The sequence below is a fragment of the Capricornis sumatraensis genome, chromosome 5 (assembly GCF_032405125.1).
Source record: "Capricornis sumatraensis isolate serow.1 chromosome 5, serow.2, whole genome shotgun sequence".
Lineage (NCBI taxonomy): Eukaryota > Metazoa > Chordata > Mammalia > Artiodactyla > Bovidae > Capricornis > Capricornis sumatraensis.
Window position 1 is genome coordinate 54,853,024 of NC_091073.1, and position 26,985 is coordinate 54,880,008.

The 26,985-nt window shown below is 40.2% G+C and overlaps 1 protein-coding gene across 2 annotated transcripts in view; it reads left to right on the plus strand.

The window, feature by feature from the left end:
* The first annotated feature begins 16,321 nt into the window (after window positions 1-16,321).
* The window catches only part of STARD3NL (STARD3 N-terminal like), a 57,423-nt gene continuing 46,759 nt past the window's right edge, over window positions 16,322-26,985 (plus strand). The window contains exon 1 of one of the 2 annotated variants that reach the window (XM_068973048.1): window positions 16,322-16,472. The gene's annotated coding sequence lies outside the window, so the exon portion shown is untranslated. Of the gene's footprint in view, window positions 16,473-21,609; window positions 21,671-26,985 lie in introns of those variants that run through there. The other variant, XM_068973049.1, reaches the window with a different exon arrangement.

Here is a 26,985-nt window from a genome sequence, read left to right on the forward strand (position 1 = left end):
GAAGAGGAACTCAAAAGCCTCTGGATGAAAGTGAAAGAGGAGAGTGAAAAAGTTGGCTTAAAGCTCAACATTCAGAAAACGAAGATCATGGCATCTGGTCCCATCACTTCATGGCAAATAGATGGGGAAACAGTGGAAACAGTGTCAAACTTTATTTTCGGGGGGCTCCAAAATCACTGCAGATAATGACTGCAGCCATGAAATTAAAAGACGCTTACTCCTTGGAAGGAAAGCTATGATCAACCTAGATAGCATATTCAAAAGCAGAGACGTTACTTTGCCGACTAAGGTCCATCTAGTCAAGGCTATGGATTTTCCAGTGGTCATGTATGGGTGTGAGAGTTGGACTGTGAAGAAGGCTGAGCGCCGAAGAATTGATGCTTTTGAACTATGGTGTTGGAGAAGACTCTTGAGAGTCCCTTGGACTGCAAGGAGATCCAACCAGTCCATTCTGAAGGAGATCAGCCCTGGGATTTCTTTGGAAGGAATGATGCTAAAGCTGAAACTCCAGTACTTTGGCCACCTCATGCGAAGAGTTGACTCATTGGAAAAGACTCTGATGCTGGGAGGGATTGGGGGCAGGAGGAGAAGGGGACGACAGAGGATGAGATGGCTGGATGGCATCACTGACTCGATGGATGTGAGTCTGAGTGAACTCCAGGAGTTTGTGATGGGACAGGGAGGCCTGGTGTGCTGCGATTCATGGGGTCGCAGACAGTCAAACACGACTGAGCGACTGAACTGAACTGAATTGTAACAGTGTGGTACTTCCTAAAGATAGACATATAGATTAACTGAACAGAACAGAAATAAACACTCACACATATGGTTATATGATCTTGGACAAAGGTATTAAGCTCACAAAATGGGAAATGGAGAGTATCTTGAACAAATGGAGATGGCAAAACTGGGTATTGACGTGGAAAAGAATGAAGTTGGATCTTTATCTTACAGCATATACAAAAAAATAACACAAAATGGTAACAGTTAAAGGCCTCACATAAGATCTAAGAAAACAGGGAAAGAGCTTTGTGAAAATGGATTGGCATTGATTTCTTAGATATTACATCAAACACACAGACAGAAAAAGGAAAAAGAGACAAACTTGAAAACCTCTGCACATCAAAGAAGATAATCAACAAGTGAAAAAGCAACCTACAGAATAGGAGAAAATATCTGCCAGATCATATATATGATCAAGGGTTAATGTCCAAAATAGTGAACTAAACTCAGCAACAATAAAAAACCAATTTTAAAATGTGCAAAGGACTTGAGTAGAAAATATACAAACAGCCATGAAGCATTAGAAAAATGCAATGAGATATCACACACACACATAGACACACAAAAAAATAGACACAGATAGACTTAGAAAATGGAAAGTTGGTGAGGATGTGAAGAAACTTGAAATTTGTGCACTGTTGGTGAGAATGCAAAATGATGTATCACTATGGAAAACTATATAGAGGTTTCTCAAAACCATAAAAATAGAATTATTATATGATCCAGCAATCCCACTTTTGGGTATTCAACCAAAAAAATTGAAAGCAGGATGGAAGATATTTTGCATAACCATATTTATTTTAGTATTATGCCTAATACCCAAGAGGTGGAAGCAACCTAAATGTCCATGGAAAAATGAATAGATAAAAGAAAATGTGGTAAATATGTACAATGGAATATTATTCATCCTTAAAAAAGAAGGAAATCCTGTCATATGCTTTAACATGGAAGAAACTTAAGGACATCATGTTAAATGAAACTGGAAATAAGTTATTCACAAAAAGACAAATAGTATATGAGTCCACTTACATGAGGTATCTAAAGTAGTAAAATGCATAGAAACAAATTAGAATAGTAGATGCCATGATTTGGAGCAAGGGGGAGATAGGGAGCTACTGTTCCATGGATACAGAGTTACAGTTCTGCAAGATAAAAAAGCTCTAGAGAGCTGTACAACAGTGTGAATATAGTTAACACTACTGAATATAATTAACATTCATAGCAATGTGCATATAGTTACGACTACAATTAAAAATGGTTAAGAAAGTAAATTTTATCTTACGTGTTTTTAAAAAAGTTAAAATCATACAAAACTTCCAGGCCCAGAGATCACAGCACCATCTTACAAAATTACAATTAATGTAATATAATGTAAGTTACATTTCCTACCTGCCTCCCATCCCATCTCTCTTTCTTCTCCATTTTCTACCCCTTTCCTACCTGTCTCCCATTCCATCTCTCCTTCTCCCCCATTCCCCACCCCTTCAGCTCCAACTCCAGCAGGGTCAAAATTACTATTATAAATTTTAAACAAACTAATTTTCTAAACAGAAAAAATAACTCACTAACTCTATCAGTTCCTGGTAATAGTGAATGAGTTCACCAAGACTAAACACAGTGTTATAGTGCTGCCTGTATTCTTTTATTAAAAAAAATTTTATGGATAGCATAGTTTTATAGATAAATCTTACATCAAGCACATAGTGCTTCCAAAAGTTAAGGATTACTAACAGTGCTTTTTACTTGAATTCCTTTTTTAACATAGAAAGAACATCAGACTACAGAGGCTTACAAAAAGACTAACAAAACCCCAAAAAGTCAAAAAAGAGATGTGGAAAACTTTCTTTGAAAATAACTAATGATAATGACAAACATTGTTTTCCTGGATATTCTGCCATTATTTTGGCCCTTCCTCACATGTTACCACTAGAATCTTATAGGAGCTGCCTCCTGCCAACATAAGCATTGTGTGAAACTTTACAAACATAGCTGGGAAGAATAGACCAATGACCTCTGTGTGACTTCTTAGCAACTTTGCAATATGGAGGCCTAATTTGATATGTGGATTTGGTGGTTTGACCAGCCTTGGCTAACATCAGGTCCACATGCAAGGGAGGGTGCAGTGGTTCCCTGCTCCAGAGCACCAACTCAGTCTCATGCTCTGTGAGTCACAGTGGCAGAAGAAAACCTCCTTCCTGGCTGTCTTGACTCACTCTGGAGCAGAAGAGGATGCTCATTGGGATTGTGGTCCTGTATTACGTGAGAGACCATGGTGAGCTAAACAGATTCACCAAAATGCAACCAAATCCCTCAAATTAGGAGAGAACAGGATGAGAATGACCAAATTCACTGATGTTTTGGGTTGGCAAACTTCTACGAAGTTCTAACATTAGCTCCGGTCCCATAAGTCAAGTTTTACTTAGTCTTTTAGACTTCTAGTGCTTAAACTGCTACAACTGAAGTTGTATCTTCAATAAATTCTTTAGGAATTTATATTCTATTTTAAGAGTAAATTAGTATTTAAAGTCTATCTTGGATCAGAGCCAAATATCCCAACTTGTCTCAGAACTTATGTCTTTTTAGATGGTATAGATACTGCTCTTCCTAACAGGTATCCACTACTTCATTCTTCTCCAAGATTGGTGTGTTTTTCTTTTTTTAAGTCAAAATCACCTATCCTAGGTTTTTCACTTATTTATATATTTAGTAGTAACATTTACTGGGAACTAAATTGCAATGTACATCAGTGATTTTGAAACCAAGCAGGACCTTGCTGGGCTTTCTAGAGGACAGATCCCTACCTGTCCCCCACCTTCTGTCCGTAGAAAAGCTTTAGCCTCATCAAGTTCTAAAGGGCAAATTTAATCAGAGAGGTGAGAAAATGCTGAAACAAATGAACAAAGACAGTCAAGCAAGACAAAACAATTATAATTTACCCATAAAACAAGATCAAAGACCTTTCGTTCCTCCTCAAAGGCCATAGATAACCAGTTCTGTTAGGTCAGTCACTCAGTTCAGTTCAATTCAGTCGCTCAGTCGTGTCCAACTCTTTGCGACCCCATGAATCGCAGCACACCAGGCCTCCCTGTCCATCACCAACTCCTGGAGTTCACTCAGACTCACGTCCATCAAGTCAGTGATGCCATCCAGCCATCTCATCCTTTGTCATCCCCTTCTCCTCCTACCCCCAATCCCTCCCAGCATCAGAGTCTTTTCCAATGAGTCAACTCTTCACATGAGGTGGCCAAAGTACTGGAGTTTCAGCTTTCGCATCATTCCTTCCAAAGAAATCCCAGGGCTGATCTCCTTCAGAATGGACTGGTTGGATCTCCTTGCAGTCCAAGGGACTCTCAAGAGTCTTCTCCAACACCACACTTCAAAAGCATCAATTCTTCGGCGCTCAGCCTTCTTCAGAGTCCAACTCTCACATCCATACATGACCACTGGAAAATCCACAGCCTTGACTAGATGGACCTTAGTCGGCAAAGTAACGTCTCTGCTTTTGAATATACTATCTAGGTTGATCATAGCTTTCCTTCCAAGGAGTAAGCGTCTTTTAATTTCATGGCTGCAGTCACCATCTGCAGTGATTTTGGAGCCCCCCAAAAATAAAGTTTGACACTGTTTCCACTGTTTCCCCATCTATTTGCCATGAAGTGATGGGACCGGATGCCATGATCTTCGTTTTCTGAATGTTGAGCTTTAAGCCAACTTTTTCACTCTCCTCTTTCACTTTCATCCAGAGGCTTTTGAGTTCCTCTTCACTTTCTGCCAGAAGGGTGGTGTCATCTGCATATCTGAGGTTATTGATATTTCTCCCGGCAATCTTGATTCCAGCTTGCGTTTCTTCCAGTCCAGCGTTTCTCATGATGTCTCTGCATAGAAGTTAAATAAGCAGGGTAACAATATACAGCCTTGACGTACTCCCTTTCCTATTTGGAACCAGTCTGTTGTTCCATGTCCAGTTCTAACTGTTGCTTCCTGACCTGCATACAGATTTCTCAAGAGGCAGGTCAGGTGGTCTGGTATTCCCATCTCTCTCAGAATTTTCCACAGTTTATTGTGATCCACACAGTCAAAGGCTTTGGCATAGTCAATAAAGCAGAAAGTCGTGTCCAAGTTTTTGCAAGCTCATGAACCACAGCACACAAGGCCTCCCTGTCCATCACCAACTCCCAGAGTCCACCCAAACCCATGTCCATCAAGTCGGTGATGCCATCCAACCATCTCATCCTCTATTGTCCCCTTTTCCTCCTGCCCTCAATCTTTCCCAATGTTAGGGTCTTTTCCAATGAGTCAGCTCTTCACATCAGATGGCGAAAGTATTGGAGTTTCAGCTTCAACACCATTCTTTCCAATGAACCCCTAGGACTGATCTCCTTTAGGATTGACTGGATGGATCTCCTTGCAGTCCAAGGGACTCTCAAGAGTCTTCTCCAACACCACAGTTCAAAAGCATCAATTCTTTGGCGCTCAGCTTTCTTTATAGTCCAACTCTCACATTCATACATGACCACTGGAAAAACCATAGCCTTGACTAAACAGACCTTTGTTGGCAAAGTAATGTCTCTGCTTTTCAATATGCTGTCCAGATTGATAATAGATAATATCCTGAGCCATATCCTTGAGTTGTTTTACAGATAATAAAATCTGCACCAGCCAGGAGAAGTTAACTGTGTGCTGACCAGCAACATGTCAAAACTAGACCAGCTGGAATCAGAGGTAGAGGATTTCAGTGCCCAGAACTGTATTTTGTTATTTTATCATCAACCAATCAGAGAATTGTGCTCAAGTTGATCACACACTGCAACCCTTTCCCTCAGGCTATCTTTAAAAACCCTTCTCTGAAAGCCACTGGGGAGTTCCAATTTTTTAGCACAAGCTGCACATTTTCCTTGCAATAAATATTGCATTTTCCTTCACCACAACCTAGTGTCAAAGCATCAGCTTTGCTGTGCATTAGACAAAGAGATTCAAGTTTGGTTTGGTAACAATATGTCTAATTATTAAATTACTAAAAGGACTGTCCCTTTTAGACAAACTTCTAAGATTATTTTAGTTGCAAACTAGTAATAAAGGGAATATTAATATAAGAAAAATGTTAGGAAAAATGTGTTAACCTCTTCTTTCATCATATGACCAATCACAGGTCCTCTCAGAATCTAAAATGATTTATCAATTAAGATAATTCAGGGGCCTATAGTTTGATGTATTCACCATTCAATCTACCTTCAATAACCTCGGCTACCCCCGAGGTTATTAAAACATTATTACCATTTATTTTCCTATAATTCTTGTCCTTCATCTTCCACTTACTTTCTTACTGCTTTGTATCACTTACATCCTTAAAATTCCAAAGTACAATTTATCTTTTTAAGTAAATATTCCCATATTTTTAAGATGGCTGCAGTATCTTGGAGGGGGCTGGTCAAGGGCAAGTCAAAACACCCAAAATACTTCTACCATTATAAAGTTGCCTTGTCTTGATTCAGCACGTGCTTGGTTGTTTGAAACTTTATCTGGTTTCCTGACTTCCAGCAAACTTTATTCTGACTGTTTCTGCTTCATTTTTCAATTTTTCTATAGGGGAATAGACCACTGAAGGTGCCTAGTCTGCTGTTTTCACCACTGACATTCCAAAACATTTTTCTTGTGCTGGACAGCACTATACTAGGCTAAGGAACACTAAAATATTAATGACACTAATCAACACGCACAATTCTTTTTGAGCTATAATTGATTATATGGTATCAGACCAACTTCTTACCATGAACAACTTGAGGTATGAAAAGGAAACAGTTGCATTTGAGAGTATGGAAAGCAGTTGAGAAAGCTAGCTTAAGTATCTCATCTTAGATAGCCTGGTAGTAAAATTTTGTCACCAGGAGATACGCTCTAAAACTTAATAAAGAAAGAAATGATTTCAAATTTAATCTCAGAAAAGCAAGGGCTTCCCAGGTGGTGTTAATGGTAAAGAACCTGCCTACCAATGCAGAGGACCTAAGAGATATGGGTTCAATCCCTGGGTCGGGAAGATCCTCTAGAGGAGGGCAAGGCAATCCACATTAGTATTCTTGCCTAGAGAATCCAATAGACAGAAGAGCCAAAAGAGCAACAGTCCATAGGGTCACAAAGAGTCAGACACAATTGAAGTGACTTAGCACACACACACAATGAAAGCAAAATAAGATACTATAGATCTAAACTAATATTGTCCATTCAAAATAAATAATATTTTGTTGGGTTTTAAAATGATTAAATACAATTAAACTAAGCAACAACTGTATAAAAATCAGAAATTGAGTAAATGAAATTAAAGTGTTTAAAGTCCTTGCATTGTCCAGAAGCTAAATAAAAGTATTAATTTGCAGAAGATTCTAATAAGTCAAAGATTCATTTTGTAATGAAAAAGTCAAAGAATAAGAAAAAAAAACAATTACCTGACAAAGAATCATATCTAGAATATAGCGAACTAACCAAAAATCAGCAAGAAAAACACAGATAATCTAATTTTAAAAAGGGCAAAATACTTGAACAGGAATTTCACAACATCCAAATGATATACAAACATATGAAAAGATGCTAAAATTTTTTGTCATTCACAAAATGCATATTAAATCCATAATGTAATACCCTACAGATGCATCAGAATGTATAACATTACCAAACATCCACCATGCTGTTTTCCATAGTGGCTGCACCATTTTACATTCTGACCAATAGTGTTCAAGGGTTCCAATTTTTCCATATCCTTGCTAACACTTGTTATTTTGTTAATATCCTTCTTAACTGATGTGAAGTGATATCTCATGGTGGTTTGATTTGCATTTCTCTGATAATCAGTGACATAAAGCACTTTTTCATTCATCTGTTGGTCATCTGTATGTCTTCTTTAGAGAATGTCTAAATCCTTCACCCATTGTTTTAGTTTTCTTTTCTGTTTTTTTGCTAAAGAGTTGTAGGAGTTCCTTATATTTTTTAGGAAGTTATGTCTTGTTAAATTTACAGTTTGCAAATGCTTTCTTCTATTTTTAGGTTTCCTGTTCACTCTGTTGATTTTTTCATTTACTGTGCAAAACCTTATGGTTTGATGTAGTCCTGCTTGTCTGTTTTTTGCTTTTGCTGCCTATATTTTTGGTGTCAGATCCATGAAATCACTGCCAAGACTACTCTCATGAAGCTTTTCCCATTTTCTTCTTAGGGGTTTGGGTTTTATAGTTTCAGGTCTTAGGTTTAAATCTTTAATCCATTTTGAATTGATTTTTGTGTATGTTCTAAGATAGGGGTTTATTTTCAATCCTTTACATGTGAATATTCAGTGTTCCAAACACCATTTGCTGAAGAGATGATCCTTTCCCCACTGTGTATTCTTGGCACCATTGTTGAAGATCAGCTGCCTATATGTGTAGGGGTTTATTTCTGGGCTCTTTATTCTGTCCCATTGGTCTGTATGTCTATCTTTATCCCATTATCACACTGCCTTAACTATGGCAGCTTTGTAATATATTTGAAATCAGGAAATGTGATGTTCTCAGATTTGTTCTTCTTTCCTAAGGTCACTTTGGGTATTCTGGCGCTTTTAGTGTTCTATATGAATTTTAGAATTATTTTATATTTGTTTTTAAAATGCCAGTGGAATTTTAATGGAAATAGCATTGAATATATAGTCTGAACATTTTAATAATATTAAGTCTTCCAATCCATGAACACAAGATGTCTTTCCATTTATTTGTGTTTTAATATCTTTCATCAGTGTATTACAGTTTCACATCCATTGTTAAACTTATCCTTAAACATTCTATTGATTTTGATGCTATTGAAAATGAGACTGTCTTACCATTTCTTTTCTTTGGTAGTTCATTATTAGTGTATGAGAATGCAACTGAATTTTATATATTGATTTTGTATCCTGAAACTTTCCCGGATTTGTTTATTAGTTCTAATAGGACTGTTCCATGTCCAGTTCTAACTGTTGCTTCTTGGCCTGCACACAGATTTCTCAGGATGCAGGTAAGGTGATCTGCTATTCCCAATTCTTTAAGAGTTTTTCAGAGTTTGTTGTGATCCACACACTCAAAGGCTTTGGCTTAGTCAATAAAGCAAAAGTAGATATTTTTCTGGAACTCTCTTGCTTTTTCAATGATCTGGCAGATATTAGCAATTTGACCACTGGTTCCTCTGCCTTTTCTACATCCAGCTTGAACATCTGGAAGTTCACTGTTCACGTACTATGGAAGCCTGGCTTGGAGAATTTTGAGCATTACTTTGCTACCATTGTGAGATGAGTGCAATTTTGTGGTAGTTTGAGCATTCTTTGGCATTGCCTTTCTTTGGGATTGGAAAACTGACCTTTTCTAGTCCTATGGCCACTGCTGAGTTTTCCAGATTTGCTGGCATAGTTAGAACTGGACATGGAACAACAGACTAGTTCCAAATCGGGAAAGGAGTACGTCAAGGCTATATATTGTCACTCTACTTATTTAACTAATATGCAGAGTACATCATGTGAAATGCCAGGCTGGATGAAGCACAAGCTGGAATCAAGATTGCTGGGAAAAATATCAATAACCTCAGATATGCAGATGACACCACCCTTATGGCAGAAAGTGAAGAGGAACTGAAGAGCCTCTTGATGAAAGTGAAAGAGGAGGGTGAAAAAGTTGGCTTAAAGCTCAACATTCAGAAAACGAAGATCACGGCATCCGGTCCCATCTCTTCATGACAAATAGATGGGGAAACAATGGAAACAGTGACAAATTTTATTTTGGGGGTCTCCAAAATCACTGCAGATGGTGATTGCAGCCATGAAATTAAAAGACGCTTGCTCCTTGGAAGAAAAGCTATGACCAACCTAGACAGCATATTAAAAAGCAGAGACATTACTTTGTCAACAAAGGTCCATCTAGTCAAAGCTATGGCTTTTCCAGTAGTCATATATGGATGTGAGAGTTGGACTATAAAGAAAGCCGAGAGCTGAAGAATTGATGCTGTTGAACTGTGGTGTTGGAGAAGACTGTTGAGAGTCCCTTGGGGTGCAAGGAGATCCAACCAGTCAATCCTAAAGAAAACCAGTCCTATTATATTCCTTGGGAGGCCTGATGATCAAGCTGAAACTCCAATACTTTGGCCACCTGATGCAAAGAGCTGACTCATTGGAAAAAACCCTGATGCTGGTAAAGATTGAAGGCAGGAGAAGGGAACGACAGAGGATGAAATGGTTGGATGGCATCACTGATGTGATGTACATAAGTTTGAGGAGGTTCTGGGAGTTGGTGATAAGACAGTAAAGCCTGGGATGCTACAGTCCATGGGGTCACAAAGAGTTGGACATGACTGAGTGACTGACCTAACTGGATAGGATTGTGCATGTATATAATTTTTAGAGTTGTCTATATATGAGATCGTGTCATCTACAAATAGGGGCAATTTTCTTTCCTTTTCAATATGGATGCCTTAAAATTTTTTAAATATTATTTAATATTTTTCTTTTTTTGGCCATGCTACATAACTTGTGGGATCTTAGTTCCCCAGACAGGGACTGAACCTAGGCCCCAAGCAGTGAAGGCTTGGACTAACCACTGGACTGCCAGGGAATTCCCTGGATGGCTTTTATTTCTTTTTCTTGACTAGCTGCTCTGTCTAGGACTGCCTATAAGTTACACATAAATGGTAAGAGTGGGTACCCTTGCTTTGTTCCTGATCTTAGAAGGAAAGCTTTCAATTTTTCACCATTGAATATGTCAACTGTGGGCTTCTCATATCTGATCTTTATTGTGTTGAGGTGCCTTCAGTCTACACTTAATTTGCTAAGAGTTTTTATCAGGAAGGGAGGTTTAATATTGTCAAATGTTTTCTCTGCATCTGTTGAGATGATCATATGATTTTCATCCTTCATTTGCTAATGTGGTGAATCACACTGATTTATTTGATTATGTTGAACCATCCTGGCATTCCATAAATAAATTCCATTTGATCATGGCATAGACGTGTGTTCTCAGTCACACAGTCATGTCTGACTCTTTGTGACCCTGTGGACTGTAGCTCCTGAGTCCAGAGGACTTTCATGGCAAGAATACTAGAGTGGGCTGCCATTTCCTCCTCCAAGGGATCTTCCGACACAGGGAACAAACCTGCATCTCCTCAGGCTCCTACATTGGCAGGTGGATCTTTACTACTGAGTCATCTGAGAAGTCCATATACTCTTGAATTCCGTTTGCTAGAATTTTTGTTATAAATTTTGGGGTATACATTCACCAGGGATACAAAGCTGCAATTTTCTTTTCTTTAAATGCCTTTTTATGGTTTTGTTATCAAGGCACTAGAGGCCTCATAAAATAGATTTGGAAATGCTGCCTCCTCTTTGAATTTTTGGAGAAGTCTGAGAAAGACTGGTGCTGATTCTTCCTTAAATGTTTAGTAGAATTCACCAGTGAAGCCATCTAGTCCTGGTTTTTCTTGTTTGAAGATTTTTGACTACTAATTCAATTTCCTAATTTGTTATTAGTCTGTATTTTCTATAACTTTTACCATCTTATCCAGTAATTCTACTCCTGGATATATATTCAAAAGAAGTGAAATCAGGATCTTAAACATATATCTTCATTACCATGTTTGTGTGCATTCTCAGTTGCTTCAGTAGTGCCTAACTTTTTGCAACCCCATGGACAATAGCCTGCCAGGCTCCTCTCTCGATGGGGTTCTCCAGGCAAGAATACTGGAGTGGGTTGCCATGCCCTCCTCCAGGGGATCTTCCTGACCCAGGGATCAAACCCGTGTCTCCTGCATTGCAGGCAGATTCTTTACTCTCTGATCCATGGGGGAAGCTCATTTACCATGTTTATTGCAGCATAATTTACAACAGTTAAGATGTGGAAACAATCCACAATTCCAACAGATGAATAGATAAAGAAAATCTGGAATATGCAAACAATGGAATGTTATTCAGCACTTTTAAAAAAGGAAATCCTACCACTTGGGATACCGTGGATGGGCCCAGAAGTAAATATTATATATACTTTTGTGTGTGCTAAGTTGCTTTAGCCATGTCCGACTCTTTGCGACCCCATGGACTGTAGACTGTCAGGCTCCTCTGTCCTTGGGATTCTCCAGGCAAGAACACTGGAGTGGGTTGCCATGCCCTCCTCCAGGGGATCTTCCTGACCCCAGGACTGAACCCACATCTTCTGTGGTTCCTGTATTGCAGGTGGATTCTTTACCACTGAGCCACCAGGAAGTCCATCTATATCTCTACATTTTTATAAAAAAATTCATTTTTCATTTTAAATGCTCTTTTATCTAAGTAACAACTGTTTGTTTGTGTTTTTTTTGACTGAAGCAAAAGCTAAAGTGCTACTCCATGTTTTTCTTGCCTTTCAAATTCAATCGAGTGACAAATAATTGCATCATCTAGTTCTAATTGCTTAAAAGGCATGTTATATAAATCAGCTGCACAACCAGAGACACCTTCTTACTCCGACATTGCTTCATTTGGTTCAATCATTACTTTGTCTTTATAGCATCTGTTTTTTCTAGTCAATTCTCAGAGACTTCTGGAATACAAAGTTCAGACCTATAACCTTTCATGGGCTATTTCAGCAGTTGTGTGGTCCCAGAACTCAAACTTGGAAGGGGCAGAGAAGTTTTGGGGCTCAGGTACCTGGTCTGGAGGAGTGTGAGGTGAGGGCTAATTTGGACTGTACTTGGGGGAGGGGAGAGGGCAATCTACAGTTGTAGCAGCATTTCCTACCTGCATACATGTGTTCCTCTTATGGCACTGACCATCTGAAAGGTAGACATCAAAGTCCAGCTTAGCTCGCAGCTCATACAAAGTTCAGAGGGAAGAGCTGGAGATGCAGCATTGCCATGGAAATTATTATGTCTGGAAATAAGTCAGTCATAGAATTACAAATATTGCACGATTCCACTTAAATGAAGTATTTAGTATAGTTAAACTCACAGATGCTGACAACAGAATGGTGGTTGCCAGAAGATGGGGGAGGAGAAAACTGGGGATTTTTCAGTGGTTATAAAGTTAGTTATACATAAGATTAATAAACTCTAGAGATTAGCTGTACAACATAGGGCACATAGTTAACACAGGTTGTTCACTTAAAGAAAGTAGTTCTCTTGCTACATGTTATCATTAAAAAAAGTGCAAGGGGACACAAGAAATCTTTTAGTGGTGATAAGTATTTTTTAAAATTTTACTTTATTTAAGTATAGTTGATTTACAATGTTGTGTTGGTTTCTGGTATACAGAAAGTGATTTACTTATATATATAAATTCTGTTTAATATTCTTCTTTATTATGGTTTATTACAGCATATTGAATATAGTTCCCTGTGCTATACACTAGGGCCTTGTTGTTTATCCATTCCATATATAATAGTCTGCATCTGCTAATCCCAGACTCCCAATCCCCTCTCCCCTGTGCCTTGGCAACTACAAATCTGTTCTTTATGTCTGAGTAATTTCTGTTTCATAGATAAGTTGATTTCTAGCATATTTTACATTCCACATATAAGTGGTATAATATGCTATTCTGTCTTTCTCTTTGATCTACTTCTCTTAGTATGGTAATCTTTAGGTCCATCTCTGTTGCTGCAAATGGCATTATTTCTTTGTCTTTTTACGGCTAAGTAGTATTCCATTGTATATATGTGCCACATCTTTGTCCTTCATCTGTCAATGGACTTCTGGGTAATTTTCGTATCTTGGCTATTGTAAATAGAGCTGCTAAGAACATATGAGCATATGGACAAACCTCAAATCAGAAGTTTGTCAATGGATATGTTTATTGCCTTGTTTGTGGTGATGGTATCACAGGGTCCAAAATCATTAAAATGTATATATTAAATACTTGCAACTTTTGTATATTGTCTCAGAAAAATTAAAAAAAAATAAAAAAAGAAGATGAACACAAAACTGAGAATTTCAAGCGGTGGCAAATACATACATGAAGAAACTGGAATTTTCACTCACTGCTGCTGCTGCTGCTATGTCGCTTCAGTAGTGTCCTACTCTGTGCGACCCCAGAGACGGCAGCCCACAAGGCTCCTCTGTCCCTAGGATTCTCCAGGCAAGAACACTGGAGTGGGTTGCCATTTCCTTCTCCAATGCATTAAAGTGAAAAGTGAAAGTGAAGTCACTCAGTTGTGTTGGACTCTTAACGACCCCATGGACTGCTGCCTATCAGGCTCCTCCGTCCATGGGATTTTACAGGCAAGGGTACTGGAGTGGGTTGCCACTGCCTAGACTATAAATCGTTAAGACCAGAAATCTATTTGGCAGTATCTACTAATACTGAATATATGTACATCCTGTGGCTACTAGTACTGAATATACATACATTTTCTGGTAATATTATACTAGGTATATATCAAAATCAAACATATAACTATGTGCATCAACAGGTACAAAAATATTCTTAGCAGAATCATTTTTACTCACTCCAAACTTTAAACAACTCAATGCTAAGCAATATTAGACTAGACAAATAAATTTTGGAATTACATGAAAATGAATAAACTACTACTATATTCTTTAATATGTATCAATCTTACAAATTTTTATTGAGTGAAAAGAACCACACAAGAGAATATACTATGTGTGGTCATTTATAACCATTCAAAAGCAGGCAAGGCTAATTCTGCTTATAAAATTCAAAATAGTGGCAATTTTTGTGTGGGTTATGATGACTCAGATGGGGTATAAGATTTTTTATATTTACGATAAACATCTAAAAATCTTGATGTAGGAGGTAGTAACACAAGTTCATTTTGTTACCAAGATACACACCAGGAATTATTGCACTTTTGTACATATGCCATCTCTTAATAATTTTTCACACACATCCATTAAGAACATTTTTAAAATTATATTTCATTAATTTTTGGCAAAGGCGTAGTGCAAGGGGTACTCATATATTTAATGTACAAATGTCAGTTGTAGCAGCTACTTAAAGGAGTAAAGGGAAGGAATCTACTACTGAGATTTAAGATGTGCTCCATCCAGCACTTCCACATATTAGTTTCTTTCCCTAGAGAACACTTGGATATACCTGCAAAAAGGCACAAACACATGTTGAAGGTCGCAACATTTCTAACTAAAAAACTAAAAAAGAAACAAACATGTCCGAGGGAAAGGGAATCATAAATTAAATCTATTGGTTCTGAGAACTACCATGTACTCTTTTAAAACAAAGAGGTAAATATATATATGGAAAGATCTCAAGGATATAATGTTGACTGAGGGAAAAAACCAACATCTACTGGCATGTAAATGCAGAAAACTAAAGTCACCATATGTGAAAGTCATTCAGTCGTGTCCCACTCTTTGCGACACCACGGATTATACAGGCCATTAAATTCTTCAGGCCAGAATACTGGAGTGCATATCCGTCCCCTTCCCCAGGGGATCTTCCCAACCCAGGGATCGAACCCTGGTCTCCCGCATTGCAGGCGGATTCTGTACTACCTAAGCCACAAGGGAAGCCCAGAAGTCACCATATAGGGACTGGTTTTTAATTACTCCCTAAAAACGATTAGCTAATGTGTGACGTTTAAATTTATGGTTATATGTAATTTAACACGAATAATAGCACTCATAATGTCTTTGGAAGGATACGCAAAAAATCTGCAACACTCAAGTTATTGACTTCAATAGGCGAACCAAGTGCCTCAGGACCTGGAAGCAGAATTCCCTCTATGTAACTCTCTAGTCCTTCATATATTTGAACGGTCTAACTGTAGTAGTTTCATTAAAACATAACCTTTAGTCAAACAATAAAGAAGGTCAATTTAGAGCGAAAACCTATACAAATATAAAAAAAAATGTTGACTGCTATTAAAACTGATTGGGAAGATCTCCTGGAAAAGGAAATGGTAGCCCACTTCCATCATTCTTGCCTGGAAAATCCTACGGACAGAGGGGCCTGGCGGGCTATAGTCCATTGGGTCGCAAGAGTCGGACACGACTTAGCAACTAAACCACCACCACTATTAAAACTGAAGTGTTACGCGCTAGGAGGGCTGAGAGAGTATCCTAAGCGGGGAGGAGGTGGGGCTGGGGCCGAGAATTCAAAGATGAGGTAACTCTTGAACAGGGAAATTGAATATCCTACTTTTTCACTTCTGGAGCGCCCAAGGGCCCTGAAATCCAGTCCCATGATTATTTTCCAGAGTTGGACCCTAAATTGCCACCAAGAGAATGGGGGAAGCCAGAAGAATCTATCAGGAGAGAGAAGAGACGCATCAGAAAACCGTGCGGTACCGGATTCGCGAAAATTCAGTCAGCCGGAGTTTCGTATTCCCACTCTCGCCTCAGGGCCGGCCGGACCGCCCCTCACGCCTTCCCGCGACGCTCACTGGACAGTGTACGATTGATAGAGTCACTCACCAATCGCCGCTCTGCTATAGGGGCTCTCTGGCCCTTACCGGTCTTTGGTCCCTGGGGCGAGATGCGACCTCTGTGCGTCGACGTCAGCGTGCTGACGTCATAGGCCGGGTACTCTAGGAGGTCCTGGGGCGACAGTACGCGGGCGGTGGGCTGCGCGACTTCTGCAGGACTAGATTCCTGGTCCCACCCTGCCGAGCCCCGCCCCTCCGCCGGCGGACACTGCCGCGGGCGCAGCCACAGAGCCGCGGTCTCCCGGCCAGCCTGGGGCGGCCGGCCCGGAACCACCCGATGAGGTAGGCTGGGTTTCTAGTCACCCTATTTGACAGATTGGAAAACTGAGTCATCGGGATCAGATGATTTGCCCGGGGCTCACTGGAGACCCGCGAACGGAGGCCAGAACCGAGCATCCCGGCTTGTTTGTACGGCCCTCGCCGGCCTCTGGAGAGGAGGAGGGGCTTGGCGGTCTTGTTTATAATGGGTACAGAAGTGAAGTTGCAGATTGCGGCGCCCCTTTTCATCCAAGGTTTGGGTGGGCATTCAGGGCATGGATGCTAGTAGAGAGGTCTCCATTCCTTCATCCTCCGGAGCCCTCAGTGAAATCAAGCCCTCTGCTGGCCCCTTGGGCCTTCCATAGTGACCGAGAATGGTGACTAGGTTGATGCGTCGGTTACTGACCTCTTTTTTTTTTTCATCAAGGAAAGCTGTGTTCCAAACAAAATTTAAAAATTAAAGCACAAATCACGAATGTTGTGGCTCTGGTTTCAGTTCACTGCTTTGGTCACTCGTGGGTATCTGGTCATATTTTGAAATCTCAGTAGCATGCTTATTTTTTGGTTTAGGATTAGAGAGGGATTTTTTTTCTTTCTTTCTTTTAGTTCAAACATAAGTTAACATTGTGGAACTTTTCTTATTCTCTTAAAGTGCCAATTGATCTTCATGTCATTTTTCTTGTTTCACAGATGGAATTACTGAATTCGTCACTTGACTCAGTAATAGTCATAAGCTTAGCTAGGTAACAACAGGTCAAACCTTTCCATACTAATACTGAAATTAGTTCAGTTTATCTCAGAATTCTTTGTGGAGAAGAGTTCTGAAAGATAATTCACATATATATATATTCCATCTACCTATACATCCTCATGAAACAAAACGTTGTAGGATACCTAAGATGCTTTATTTATGGGTTCTAATAAGGTAGGGCATAATTCATGCTCATAAAGTAAAAATGTGTACTGTATAATATATGTATCCATATATGTTTTGTATTGTTTTGAAGAAGTCATTCTTTTTAAATCTTTCTGCCTCAGACATTGACCTTTAAGACTGCATTATTGCATAAAACTGCATTAAAGAAATGAAATTAAAACCACTTCAGGGGACTTTTCCTTACTAAGGTTCACAGAAGGATGGTTTTTATCGTTTAACTTTAGTCTTTGGACAAATTTATCTGATGATCGCCTCATCTCTGCCTCATCTCATGCTTTGTTTTAGATGTTGAGGATTGAATGTGGAAACATTTAAATAATAGTCTTGCGCTCAAGACCTTCCATTTTGATGTAGATACTATAAATATATAAACAAAAATGACAATTTTAGATAATGATAAATGCTAGAAAAGACATTACCAGGGGCTGGAGCATGACTGGGATGGGGGAAATTTAGATATGGGTGATCAGGAAAGATTTCCTTGAGCAAGTTTGGAGGAGATCTGGATGTTTAGAATGAGTCAGCCATGGGAAGATCTGCTGGAAGTTTCCAAGCAGAACTAACAGTGCAAAGGAGCTAAAGGAAAAAGAAGCTTGATATGTTCCAGAGATAGCAGAGCAGCTGTGTGGCTGGAGTGGGGTCTACCTAGGGGAGAGTGAGGTGGGAGGACAGTAGTGGGGGAAGTGGCACTCAGAGGTGGGCAGGACTGCGATCATCTCAATCCCGCGTGCGAATTGCAGGCAAAGAATTGTCAAAGCCCTCTTCATTTTTCTTAGTGACATTCATATAGTGCTAACCCGGCTTTCTGCTTTATATTGGTCATGAAATCATTATAGTAAATCACTGTATATGTTTTTTCACCAGTGGTCCTCATTCTTAATGGAAAGATGTCTTCTTCCCTCAAGCACTGTGTCCCTTGTTGTTTCTTTCCTGTTCCTTGTTACTGTGTGCAGTACTCTGAGCCTTTGCTTATCTTCTCCTTCCTGCTTTGATCCTTCTTACTCCCAACGTGAGTCCTCCCCAGTATTTATGTGCCAGGCATTCAGTCCCTGCTCTTCTCCAGGCTGAGTTCTAGGAAACTGCTTTGTCAAGTGGATTCCTCTTCTCCATCAGAACTTATCTTACTGGCCAGAGACTTAATGTCTGCCTTTATTTAGTGCCTGCAGTATACCAGATGCATTATATACTTTCTGATTCTTCTTTCCTGTTGCAAAGGTAAATGTTATCCTTTCTTGATAGAAGAGGAAACTTCTGCATAAGGCTACCACCTGGTACTGAGGGAGCCCATGTTTGAACACACCAGCTAGTCTGCCACTGAACCTTGATCCGTGATACACTACCTCCCTGAGTGTATTACAACAACTCTCTACTAAGAAATTAATATTTTATGAAATAGCACTTTAGACATCATGATTCAGTCCTCGTAGTTTAAAGGTGAGACTGGAGAAGCCTGTTTAGTGCTTTTCGAGACAGAACTGGCATCAGATTCTCATCCTACTAATTTGCAGCCTAATGTTTTTTCTGCTATACTTAAACTTCATGGACGGTCCATCACAAGGGGTTTTGGTATATAGAGAAATATAATATTTCAACATCGTGAATTTATTGTCCATAAACTCATATAAGGCAGTTTTAAATAAACTTATCCAAGGCATCTTTTAAAAAGATGAGACAGTGCTGCTCAGTTCAGTTCAGTTCAGTCGCTCAGTCGTGTCTGACTCTTTGTGACCCCATGAATCGCAGCACGCTAGGCCTCCCTGTCCATCACCATCTCCCAGAGTTCACTCAGACTCACGTCCATCGAGTCAGTGATGCCATCCAGCCAGTGCTGCTGCTTGGGCTAAAATATGGTGGTTTAGTCGCTAAGTCGTGTCCGACTCTTGAGACCCCATGGACTGTTGCCCACCAGGCTCCTCTGTCCATGGGATTCTCCAGGCAAGAATACCAGAGTGGGTTGCCATTTCCTTCTCCAGGGGATCTTCCGGACCCAGGAATTGAAGGCGAATTCTTTACTGACTGAGCTATGAGGGAAGCCCCAAAACAGCCCCTTACTGTATTTTAATTTTCCTTTTCAGCAGTGAGCAGATGTAAGCTTTCTTTGTGAACCTTGGTTTTCTTAGTAGAAAGTGGCTTCAAAATGACTTTAAAATTTACATTTCAATTTCACAAATCTTTGTAGAGAGTTTACAATGTGTTGTTTTCCCAGCTTTAACCATTTGCTTACAAGTACGGGAACATCGCTGAGCATTTGCTGGTTCATAGTTTCTGCTGGCAAGTATGGTTTCTTCCTATAATTGAGGAAGCTGTTGAGCCAGCTCAGGGAGACAACTTCTCTTTCTTCAGTTCAGTTCAGTTCAGTCGCTCAGTCGTGTCCGACTCTTTGCGACCCCATGATTCGCAGCACGCCAGGTCTCCCTGTCTATCACCAACTCCCAGAGTTCACTCAGATTCATGTCCTTTGAGTCAGTGATACCATCCAGCCATCTCATCCTCTGTCGTCCCCTTCTCCTCCTGCCCCCAATCCCTCCCAGCATCAGAGTCTTTTCCAATGAGTCAACTCTTCGCATGAGGTGGCCAAAGTACTGGAGTTTCAGCTTTAGCATCATTCCTTCCAAAGAAATCCCAGGGCTGATCTCCTTCAGAATGGACTGGTTGGATCTCCTTGCAGTCCAAGGGACTCTCAAGAGTCTTCTCCAACACCACAGTTCAAAAGCATCAATTCTTCGGCGCTCAGCCTTCTTCACAGTCCAACTCTCACATCCATACATGTCCACAGGAAAAACCATAGCCTTGACAGACTTTAGTCGGCAAAGTAATGTCTCTGCTTTTGAATATACTATCTAGGTTGGTCATAACTTTTCTTGCAAAGAGTAAGCGTCTTTTAATTTCATGGCTGCAGTCACCATCTGCAGTGATTTTGGAGCCCCCCCAAAATAAAGTCTGACACTGTTTCCACTGTTTTCCCATCTATTTCCCATGAAGTGATGGGACCAGATGCCATGATCTTCGTTTTCTGAATGTTGAGCTTCAAGCCAACTTTTTCACTCTCCTCTTTCACTTTCATCCAGAGGCTTTTTAGTTCCTCTTCACTTTCTGCCATAAGGGTGGTGTCATGTGCATATCTGAGGTTATTAATATTTCTCCCAGCAATCTTGATTCCAGCTTGTGTTTAGTAATGCATTATCATTTTTAAAAATGAGTCAAAATTCATTTCTAAATTATATTATTGAAAAGGGGTCACTTTCTTTCTACAATTTAAAAATACCCATTCTTTATATGTAACATTTGCTTATTTTATTAATTATGATTGGGATATAACTGATGAATTATACTAAATTAACAAATAGCTGAATTTACTTTCTGAAAGGTTTTTGACTCTCCTGCAAGTGACTCAGATGGTAAAGAATCTGCCTGCAATGATGAAGACCTGGGTTCGATCCCTGAGTTGGGAAGACCCCCTGGAGGAGGGCATGGCAACCCACTCCAGTATTCTTGCCTGGAGAATCCTATGGACAGAAGAGCCTGGTGGGCTGTAGTCCATGGGGTCGCAAAGAGTTGGACATGACTGAGTGACTAAGCACAGCACAGTAACTTAATGGTGATCAGCTTTTCTATTAATCAAATCGGAATAATGTTACTGGAATTAGTTTGTGCAACTGACTTACACCTTCTGAAGGTCCAAGCTGTCATGATTTGGCCTCAGATTTCAGTGCTGTCCTTCCACCATGAACCCAGTGCCCCAAACTGGACTCCTGGCCATTCCAGCTTTAGTGCCATTGCTTGTGCTCCGCCTGCAGCCTGAAATGCGTTCTACTTAAACAATTGCAGCCAAAGTTCTGCCTGTGCCACTGTGTCCATCTGTGCCCCTTTCTGAATGAGCTGTTTCCTTTGTCTCTTTAGTGGAAGCTGTCTCCTTAGTGAAAGCCTTCTCTTTGACAGCACTTCTGGTAGTCTTGCTCTGTGATGCAGTTTACCAATCTGGATATCTTTGGTAGCATACTATATTGTACGTGGGTGTTCAAATATATGTTAACTTGAGCTTAAAAGAGATTTAACAATTCGTTTTAGACTTGAAAAGTGGTTGTTGTTTTTTTTTAATAAATGATAGAGCCCTTTAGTTTAGCCTTTTTAGATTTGTAGAACATTTATTACCTCACCTTTGCTAGAAGCATCTTTAATGCTTTTCTTGGCTTTGATTCAGCAGAACTTCTTTCCTGTTACAGTTAAGGGTCTGACTGCTACAGTTACCAAGGGGTCCCTTGAGAGGAACTCAGATGTTTGTGCTGTAAGTATTGAAGGCACATTGTTGCAAATAAGAATCAGTGTTCTCTGTGTTTATGGTTTTGGGAAAAAAATAACAGCAGTTCCACTTTTTAATAGTGACTGAGAAAACTGAAGCCCAGAGGACAAGTCAAGAGATTCCTGTAGTGCTGGGCTACGGAGCTTGATCAGCACTCCTGGTTCACGGCAACAGGGGCTGGCACTCGTTCTAATGTCCTGCCGCAGAATTCCTGGTAGCCTCTTAAGTGTATTTCAGCACGGCTGAGGCCTTTCCGGATTGCTTGGCTACTGAGCTGCCCTACATCTGGAAGACACCTCTTCTTGTGACTCCAGGTCAAAGCAGGAACTCTCCCCAAGGATCCCCAACTGAGCTGTTTAAGCCCACGGGATCTTCTTGGGCAAGTGGTGGCTGGTATCCGGGTGGTAGGCTCTTTAGTTTAAAGCCTATTTCTTGGGGCTTTCCTGGTGATCCAGTGGTCAAGACTTGGAGCTTCGCTGGTAGGAGACATGGGTTCAATCCCTGGTTGGGAAACTAAGATCCCACATGCTGCTCAGGGCAGCCAAAAAAGGTAAAATAAAAATTAATTAATAAAATGAAAGAGCAAAACCTTTCTCTTCTACTTCCCCTCTCATCACAGTTTTTTTAAAAATACCTTGGGATTAATGGACATCCTCTGTATTAAACTATGAGCTGGAGGAAATTCAGTCTGGTGCCTTCTAAGTTGCAGTAATCACCAGTTTCTGTGTCCCGTGTTTTCCAGGACAGTTTACTTTTCTGACACTGTGCATTGTTGCTCACTAGAGGATGTTCTTGTTTGCTTTTTGTTTTAGGAAAATATATTCTCATGGTTCTTTAATTGATTAATGACCTGCTGAATGAATGACATAGAACCAAGGAATTTCAAGTACATTTCTCTATTTGTTAAATTCCTCCAAGGTAGCAAAAGGAGCTCTTGAGAAATTAAGAGTTTTCTGCAGCTGAGGTGGGAGCCCCAGCAAGGGCTTGCTTCTGTCATTACTGATAATAACTGAGAGGGCTTCCTCTGTGTTAAGCATTCCTTTTAAATGCTTTATGTCAGGATTTGGTATCCTGAGCACTGTTGATATTTTAGGTTGGATAATTTTTTGTGGTGGGGGCTGTCCTATGAGTTGTAAGGGGTTTAGCAGCATACCTAGGCTCTGCTGCTGCTAAGTCGCTTCAGTCGTGTCTGACTCTGTGCGACCCCATAGACGGCAGCCCACCAGGCTTCCCTGTCCCTGGGATTCTCCAGGCAAGAACACTGGAGTGGGTTGCCATTTCCTTCTCCAATGCATGAAAGTGGAAAGTGAAAGTGAAGTTGCTCAGTCATGTCTGACTCTTGGCGACCCCATGGACTGCAGCCCACCAGGCTCCTCCATCCATTGGATTTTCCAGGCAAGAGTACTGGAGTGGGGTGCCATTGCCTTCTCCGACCTAGGCTCTACCCACCCTGTATACCAGTCCCCCCTCCCCCCAGTTGTGACAACCAAAAATGTCTCCAGTCTTTGCCACATGTCCTGGAGTGAGTGAGCAGAGTCCTTTCCTCCACAGACACATAAAGAACCACTGCTTTACTAAACTAATTTATTCCTCTCAACAACCCTCTCAGATCAGTCGTATTGTTGTCTTCATTTTGTGCAAGGAGAACCTGAGGCCTGGAGAGGGTTAAGTGACTTGTCTGGGATTACACAAGTAGTAAGCAGTCATACTGGATGTGAAACTCGCCAGTGTTCTTTGTGAACTCTGGCCCTGCACAGCCAGCAGACTGGCCACAGACTGTTAGGGATCCAAAGACTATGTGAGTTCAGTTCAGTCACTCAGTCGTGTCCAACTCTTTGCAACCCCATGGCCTGTAGCACACCAGGCCTCCCTGTCCATCACCAACTCCCAGACTTTACTCAGACTCATGTCCATTAAGTCAGTGATGCCATCCAACCATCTCATCCTCTGTCATCCACTTGTTCTCCCACCTTCAGTCTTTCCCGGCATCAGGGTCTTTTCAGATGAGTCGGTTCTTCACATCAGGTGGCCACAGTATTGGAGGTAAATCAGGGGACAAAACAAAAGCCAGCAGGACCAAACAGGGCTATAAGTGAGGTGGTTGAGTGAACTGGGGAGCATTGCGAGAATTGCCTCTTTTTCAAGAGAAGCTAGAGATCTGGATTTTAGTTGTGTGAAAAATGCTTTTCTTTAATTAATCTGATGACTAAAAATACCATGCAAGCCAGTAGACAGACAAGCAATATCACTTACGTATGGACAAGGTTTGGTCCCAGGCCATCAGTTTGTGGTCTTTTTTGTGGAGACTTTGCAACATTGTGATATCTTCGAGAATTGTATATTCATTTGATTAAAAGCACGGGTATAGTTCAGTGTGGAGGGCAAAAGTTTTCACTTCTTGGAAGTCTCTGGAAATAGATTGGTGGGGTGGTGCTTCTAGACTAGAGGTAGTTGTCTTTTTTTTTTAAAGCCAAAAAAAAGTGTGAGAATTAGGCTGACCATCCATCACACTTTGAAATTTTAATGCTCTGCTGCTCAGCACAGACTCAGTTTGAAAGTTCTGTACTTTGTCCTTCAGCAGCGTCACCAATAACTATTTTTTTTTTTTATGACCTCTGCTTGTACCGGTACTAAAGGCAATATCATATAGGACAACCAGGAAACATAAATTCTGTAATTTTATATCCTGGAGAAATGAACCACAGCCATACCTCAGTCTTTTGACAGCCAGTAACCAATGGAGTCCAGTTTAACCCTGTAGGAAAAGACCAGGCTCTCTGTCTGTTTCGGTAACAGGTGGACTTCTCCAGGTTTTGTAGCCTTTTCAGTGAGCCTGTGTGCCTTCGTACCCCTGCTCTAGGCGTGAAAGCGGCCTCCCACTCTCACACGGTCTGTGCGTGGGCTTGGGATCTGCCCTGTGCCTCCTCACGTGGGCCCTCTGAGGCTGTGGGCAGCCCAGTCCCCTGGACGTGCTCCTGCTTCTCCTCTGTTTTTAATTTAGTCTGCCTCTTCCTTGCTGGATGTTACCTTTTCGTTTCTTTCAAAGCCATACGTTTTCTTTTAGGCCAGCTTTTTTTTAATCAAGCTTTTTTTCTGGCTATAAGAACCTAAAGTTCTGTCCTTTAGTGTTGCAACCATCTTAGACTTTGATTTCTAATTATTTGTATAACTGCTTTACCTCCTCTATAAAGTTATATTTTACTTGAGGATGGGGAACAGTCTTTCCCATCTCACTTTTCCCCACAGCATCTAGCAGAGTGTTTTCTGTGGGGTAGATGCTTCATACATTTCAGTTTATTCAGGGGGTCCTGGTAGGTTCCCAGTCATATAGTGATTTCTTCCTTTTTCCCCTGTATGTTTGTATCAGTTTATCTAGTGTGTTGTTAGAGTGACTTCACTAAATAGAATTCAAAGTAGGAAGGAAGAAGTGATGAGCAAATTAATTTGGGAAGGTTGGACCATTTTTATTAATTTCATTGTCAATGCTAGTAATCAGAGATGAAATATTCTTCATTTATTGATGTTGGAACTCTAGACATCTGTGTAAACTTGGCTAACGTTAGGCAGCAAGTACCCAGACTCCAAACTTTTATACAGCAATATTTATTATTTATTTATAATTATATAAATATTATTATAAATAATATATAATCTATATTATTAAATATAATAATATTTATTATTAAACATAATAATATTTATTATTAAACAAATTTATAATAACAAAAAAATGCCTAACAAACACAAGGCCAGGTATTTCTCTAGGTGCTAAGGATACAGAAGTGTCTTCTGGGACCTTTGGTATAATACTGAGAATAAGACATGTAAACAATATGTAAAATTGTATGAAAGATTAGAAGTACTGGTAAAGACAGATAATCTCTCATGGGATCAGAGAAGATTTCTTTGAGGAAGTGGTACTTAAGCTTCCTTGAACAATGAATAGGCTTTCATTGCTGTTAATTGTTTGGCAGTTGCAGGAAAAGTCACTCCACGCTGGAGTATTAGGACAAAGACAGTGATAGTGCGAACCACCTCGTGTACAGGGAAACCAACCATAAGTTAGTCCATCTAGAGCTCTGGGTGTGAGGAAATGGAGTTTTGAGCAGAGGGAGGAAGTGGTTCCTTCAGGCTTTCATTTTAGAAAAACTAGCATGATTCCAGTATGGAGAATGTTTTGGAGACAAGTAGACTGAATTACTGGAGTAATGTAGATAAACGCTGACTGGGAAAACCATGGAATAAACTGATGAGAGCTATTGGGAGGAATGACATGGTCATCAGTTAAGAATGTAATATTTGAAAGATGGAGCCAGCAGAAGAATCAAGTTTAACACCTTCTCTTAATTATGAAAGCTTAAGTATGAGATCTTACTGATTATTACTGGCTAATTTTTCTTACCTTAAGCATTTTTGATGTATTTACAGGTGTGTGTGTATATATATACAAAGGTCAAGGATTCTTGGGGGCCAAGAATCCTGGCAAGAATATTGGAATGACTTTTTTGTTTCAGTTATTCTGGGCCACTTGATAGCAGCTTCTGAAAAAAATGAGAGAAAAATAAAATAATATTCTTGTTTGTCTCTCTCTCTTGACCTTTGAAAAGTGATGAGATATAGCTATAACATTCCAGCCATCTGACTCAGCCAATGTTGGTGATGTGACTGACTACTGAGTTGTTGAGCCCTGCAGGCTGGTGAGCCGACAACATAGGCCACCCAACGTGATTTTGATTACTGTGTAGAATAGTGCAACTTTTTCAACCTGTGATCCTTAGTAGAACAGATATACATTGTCAAAGACCTTCCTCTGTCCAGCTGACTCATCCTCCCATGGACCAAGCAACATCCTAGTGACATGTTTATTAGCAAGAGTATATACTTGATTTCTTTCCCTTCTCTTCGATCACCCCCTTGTAATATTTATATATCTGCCTCTTTGACTGGGGCTTCCCAGGTGGCTCAATGGGTAAAGACTCCGCCTGCAACGCAGGAGACATAAGAGATGCAGGTTCAATCCCTGACTCAGGAAGATCCCCTGGAGGAGGGCATGGCAACCCACTCCATTATTCTTGCCTGGAGGATCCCACAGACAAGAGCCTGGTGGGCTTTAGTCCATAGGGGAGCAAAGAGTCAGACACGACCGAAGTGACAGCACGCACACCTGCACTCTGTGACTATTTGGAAGTTTTTCAGAGAACAGAGAAAAATTGCATTACCTTTTGGGAGTTTTACATTTTGTAGGTGTTTGATGATTATAATTTAAGAAAATGAGAACTCTTAAAGGATTTAAATTATGA